The sequence below is a fragment of the Takifugu flavidus genome, chromosome 8 (assembly GCF_003711565.1).
Source record: "Takifugu flavidus isolate HTHZ2018 chromosome 8, ASM371156v2, whole genome shotgun sequence".
Classification (NCBI taxonomy): Eukaryota; Metazoa; Chordata; class Actinopteri; order Tetraodontiformes; family Tetraodontidae; genus Takifugu; species Takifugu flavidus.
The window spans coordinates 9,126,421-9,132,420 of record NC_079527.1 but is presented as its reverse complement, the minus strand read 5'-3'; the positions used below and the strand labels follow the sequence as shown (position 1 = coordinate 9,132,420).

Here is a 6,000-nt window from a genome sequence, read left to right as displayed (position 1 = left end):
GCCTTGAGTACTTTTACAGTGTGTGTGTGTGTGTGTGTGTGTTGTGTGTGTGTGTGTGTGTGTGTGTGTGAGTGTGAGTGTGAGTGTGAGTGAGAGAGAGAGAGAGAGAGAGAGAGAGAGGGAGAGAGAGAGAGAGAGAGTGAGTGCGTGCCTGTTTGAAAAACTGTGTTGAAGTCATTAAATGCAGCACAGAAAAGCAAGAACATGCGAGTTCTGGAAGAATTGTCTTTACTCAAGTCAGAACAAAAGGGATGTGTAATTTTCACCAGAGGGCAGAGAAACAGGAGCTTCTCAACCAGAATATCCAGCTCCGGCACACACAACGCCTGACTGCTCTTTTACAGCATCATGGAGACGTTTTCCCGATCAATCGACGGTACTATTGCTTCCATTTTGTTCATTTTGCTCTCTCTCTCCTGAGTCCTTCGTTAGGATTTCTCCCAATGTTGACCTGGATAGGGATGGTTTTTGAAGGTTCTCCTGATTGAGGCCAGGGGTTGAACTGGGTCAGAACCAAACTACACTGCAAAAAAATCAAGAACTGCATCAAAATCTGGAAACATTACCACACAAGCGCCTTTACATTTCAAGAGCAGCGCTAAAAGTCAACGTCCTCTCTCGAGCATCGAACGCTCATATCCGCACTGTAAAAGTGCACGGGCGCACAAACAGTACCCCCCACGGCATGACAGCATGTGAAATCTCATTTCATATTCTCATCTCAGTGGGGCGCTTTAGTTACAGATCAAGGTTTGGCATATAAAGTAAATCGTTCAGCAGCCACATAGCAAAGGCATTTTTATTCTGTTATCCTCACAGTATGAAACGCATCCGCAGCAGAGAGCACGTGCACGACTGCAATTTAGACTCCGTGGAGATTATCGGGAGCCAGTTTTAGCTTCGATTTAGGTGTCCACTTAAGGTGAGTGGCACATCCACTGTACCTTGGAGTTACATGCACAGACTGGTGACAGTTATTACTGGAATGAATGAATCCACTGGAAACAAGCGAGAGATTTAGAGTGCATGTTTGCATGAGTTAAGCCATTTTTACCAAAACAGTAGTAGATGAGGATGAAAGCCCAGTCCTGGTGTTAATGATAGCTACTGCTAAGTGCAGTTTAGGAACTATATATATATTTATATATATATTCTGACCATGTGGGAGAGTCAGAGGCAAAGACAGGAATAATGGAAAGGAAGAGTTGAAGTGGCAACTTGTCTCAGTCTTTCAGCATTATGTGTTCCTCTTGTTAGTACACGTAGCCGAAGCTGAAGGCAGAAATGGAATCCATGACACAAACGTGCTGTCGGCTTCAGGAAACAACACTGCGGTTGAGAAGAAGTCGGGTCCGATGAAAACCTGCATGAGCGTGAAGAAGAAGCCAGTCTAGCTTTCATGGGGACTTTTTTCCAACCTGTGAAGGGTTACATTTACACAAAAGCATCGTCTAGCAGCACTTCTTGAGATTTCTCAGACTCTGAAATCCCTTATTGATGCCGGAAGGCATCGGCTGTGTTTACACCACTCTTGCACTTTTTGTTGCGTTCATTTTTTTTAACTCCTAAAAAAAGAGGGAGAGCAGGACGAAGGCCCAGGGTGAGGAGCTTAGAGGAGTACTTCAGCCATGAGGGAACCTGGATATCGACTCCACCGACCTTCCCTGCACTGCTCCTCCACTTTCTTCCCTCTTCACCTCCTCCAACACAACATGAAAAAAAAGCTCAGCTTGTCTCGTCATTCCTCCATCACCAAACACACAAACATGTTTTCTCTTGCACTCCAGTGGCCAGTCAAAGGGCGTGACCTCTGTTTTGGCCACCAGACACCCTGTACCTCTGATCAGAGCAGCTTCTGTTACCTCATCAAATGTCCTTGTTAGTGATACTTGATAGCAAAAGTCAAATGTTACGGAATACAAAATAGAAATCCAATAGGGAACAGTATTTCCTAATAAACAGGTCTCTAAAGGTCCATTTGCTCTGAAAGGATCAATAATAAAAGTCAACGTGCTAAGGTAGAACAATGTGTGTGTGTTTGTGTGTGTGTGTGTGTGGTGTGTGTGTGTGTGTGTGTGTGTGTGTGTGTGTGTGTGTGTTTCTCTGGGTCAGATAACTGCAAAAACACCTGGCTAAACAGTCGTTTGCTTATCCTCATTTCACCAAGCAGGAGTTTGCATGTGGAAAGACGAGCGCGTTTAAACACACAGCTGTTTTCCTCTTCGAACAGAAATTTAATTGTCAGCCTTTCAAAGCAATGTCAAGTCTCGACTTTGTGTTCGCTTTCAAGGACGCTTTTCGCATCTGTGGTTGCGTTCCGTGATAAAACCGGAACAATTGCAGCTGTCGTATCAGCCTCTGTAATGTAGTCAAGCTTCATAGTGAGCAGCAAACATTAGATGGAAGCAGGTGAAGCAACGCTAAGATTGTGCTCAGGCTGTTTGTTTCACGCCCACGCCTCCGAGTGTTATTCTTTGGATTCAGTTCTGGGTTTCATCGGGGTCTCGACACGTCTGCCCCCTTAGTTTTAGATCTACATCTTCAGGAAACAAACCATGAAATTGCCGTTGTCTGATGTATTTGCATGCTGCATGTGTCTGCTTCTCCTTTTTCTCTCCTTCCCACTTCCCTTATTGCCTCATATCCTCCCCTTTATCAGCAGGACTTTCCCCCCGATCGGTGTCCTCCATGCTGTTTGGGGGTCCGGCCCTGGGTTTCTGACAGTAATTCTACAGATGCTGTATAAATAGAGTTGAATGTCTGCCCACACTGGCTTCTGTTCTGCTGAATTAATTAAAGAGGATTGCATTTAGTCGTGTGTTGCTGTCCATCCAAGGACGCTCTTAACATTTTAAACAGGAGATGCAACCGTGTAGTTTTCAAATGCACGGATTCTCTTCTTCAGGTGACAGTAAAAGGCCAAATCTTGTCTCTGGGCCCCCTCCAGCAACAGGGCCGAGGCGGTGAATGGCCCGGGGACGAAGTCGTCACTGATGGGGATGAAAGTGGAATAAAACCCACATCGGCACTGCAAACGATGGCAGATGCACGCTGGCGGAATTTAAGGTGCATTTTGACGGTTTTTCAAGAACACTCTGAGGTATCTCTGCAGCAACACCTCCTTCTTATGTAAAATCGTTGACTCTCAGTCCCACATCCATCCGGTAACAGCTGCCATATATCCTCCTACAGGAGGTGCAGGTTTATATTTTTCTGGCACTTTTAACGATGTGCAGCATCTTATGGGGACCGATACAGTGACAACAAATACGGCTCCTGCTTTTTTTAGTGACGTTTTTAATTCTCTTACCAGGCTGGAAACCAGACAGACAGAGTCCAGCGTGCATGAATTAAGGAGAGAAGTGAAGAAAAGGTCATGCAAATTCTAATTCCCCCAATAACTAATTATGTTTCTGGAGCAGTTTCTGAATAAATTCAGTTACTTTGTGAGGGGACTAGTAACCAGCAGACCTGTTTATACTGGTGTTTGCAGAGTCTCCTCTGGCTGATAGAGGAGGTTTTACAGCCCTGATGGAGAGAGGAGATGTAATCACAGCAGACTGTGTAATCCAGTGCCAACGCCAGCACTTCCAGATCAGTATTTGTTGATCAGACTCCATCCTTTACTATGAGAAGCCAATTCCCACAGTGGTGGTTTATATTGGAACTCTAATAAAGTCTCAGGGCAGAAATGGTTTCAGACCATTTCTCTTTATTGTTGATTCCACCGACTAAAATTAGGACAGCGCCGCCTTATCAGGAGGAAACACTCTCACTGACCAGGGAGTGTTTTCCTAATGACGACTAATCTAAAGATGCGCGTTTCATACTTCACAAACGGGGGAACATACACATCTGTGCACCGCAGCCAATTATCCGCAAAGCCGCACATGCAGCAGCCGCAGAACCGCAAACGTTTTGGCCTCTAATTTAAAATAATCAGAACTTCAAATTATAACACAAATGAATAATTAACTGTGCCTGAACATTTGTTGGCGCAAAGTAAAGTCTAAATAAATCCTCTGTCTTCAACAAAGCGTAAGATTCCAGCCCTTGCCAGCCCATGTGTTCCGATAAATAAAAAGCCGACAATGGAGCCGATTACAGGGAATATGAGCAGAGGTAATAGCTTATAGTAAATCCCAGTCTTTGCCCCTCATCCGCAGCCTTTCACATTGCATATGAGCACCGGCTCCTTCCTCCAGAGAGTTAAGCTCTGAGACTCTGTGCTCTGAATTAATTAAGTTTATTCATGCCAGCGCACTAAAGCAGGAAATTAACATCTTCTAATTTCTCATATTAAATTTCACACGTTCAACATTTAAGTTAATTAAAACGTTAGATACAAGCGAGCTCCCCACCTCTCTCTTCCTGCTGAGACACTGTAAAGAGCAACCCGACACATCCGGCATGGCGGAGCTGCCAGGCTGCCGCTGCCTTACACAGGCAATAATTTCAGCAGTGGTGTCATCTAAGATATAGATTTAAGGGGCTCAGCCTCTACCAGGAAGGCCCGAGCGTCGCTGTCCCCAGAGAAATGTTTCCAGAGCCATAAAATGGTTGAAGCTCATGATTTTTAAGCGTGGCAACAGACCTAGAATCAATAAATAATTCTGCCGTCGCTGTTAGAATGACTGTTGGGATGATGAGTGAGCGTTTTTGGACCTGTTGTTTAGGGTAGACAGATCATTTTAGGGCGCATACCTGCATGACGGAGAGAACTTCTGATTAAAAAACATGACTTTCAGCCGTTAGCCTGAGGTTACTGTAAGCTTCTCGTGCTAAATTAAATCATTTTTGTATGAATGATCTGCATTTAGGAGATATCCAATGGGCAATGGGCAGATTCACCAAATCCAGATGGGAGCTTAAAGCATTAGCTTGGCTAATGCTGCTAGATTAAAAAATTAATAAGGTTGAGCTTGGAGGTAAATGTTTAACCCAACATCTTTATAGATAGTTCATCAACTGGTTCAGGTTTGGTTAGAGAGCCCAAATCTTGCTAACTAAACAGCAGCACTATCACTCATGGGTAATATTTTTATTTATCCTTGCTAATTTAAATGTTTTAGGGTTGATTGTTTTTTTAATGGCTGACACAATTTATCTTCCTGTGTGCTGAGAGTTTAATAGTTTTGCCCCCTTATGAAAGCATTCATTAAAGCCACAGCTATAAACACAGCAGGTGCCATCGTTCGAGTCCTTATCGTAATATAAAATACCAACCTTGCTCAATTTATCCACATTTTATGTTTTTCTATACTATTAAACTATACCCTGTTGCACAAGTATTACCTTTAACTTATTAGCAATGCTTATGTTTGTTTCTGCATTATAACACAATGATATTGTGTATTGAGTTGATATTATTTGAAACTATTTTTTTTAATTTCATTGTTACATGAACAACATTTCTATGAAGCCTATGGAGTCCATTTAACTAAGCAACACCAGTTCATTACTGACACAACTTGCACCTTCTTGCTGTTCTGACTTGACATGCTGACCATAACTGCAGAGTAATTGCCTCACTCTGTGGGGGATAACATATTAATGTGCAGCCAGTGAGCTGCCATCAGATTTCAGTCCCTATTTTATGGCATTAACCTGTGGACCTCTGTAAGCTGCGGGTAATGTGCAACCTCTGGCATGTAATGTGGTTTTTGTGTGTAGAGAACCCCTGTGACCCCGACTAACAGGCCTATTAGTGGCTTATCTCCAGCTGTGGTGGCCATAACCTCTGCCTGCAGTTCCGTCCGTGAATACTTTGTTAGCAGGTCTTAAACTCGCACACGTGGATCTGCATATTAACTCAATCACCAACTCATTATACTTGAGGAATCTGTGTTTGCACAGCACGTTTCACACACACGCGCACACACACATACACACACACTCTATTTCTATCTTTGTGGGGACTTTCGTGTATATAGAGCTTTACTCAGCTTCCTAACCAAACCAACCCAACAAACCCACCAACCCGATTCTAATCCATGTATT

General features: G+C 43.6%; 1 long non-coding RNA gene across 1 annotated transcript in view; it reads right to left on the bottom strand.

Annotated features, from left to right (window-relative positions):
• Positions 1 to 211: 211 nt before the first annotated feature.
• Positions 212 to 6,000, bottom strand: part of LOC130530221 (uncharacterized) — a 34,816-nt gene continuing 29,027 nt past the window's right edge. The window contains exon 3 of the long non-coding RNA XR_008951772.1: positions 212 to 523. This is a non-coding gene — a long non-coding RNA (uncharacterized LOC130530221). The remainder of the gene's footprint in view (positions 524 to 6,000) is intronic.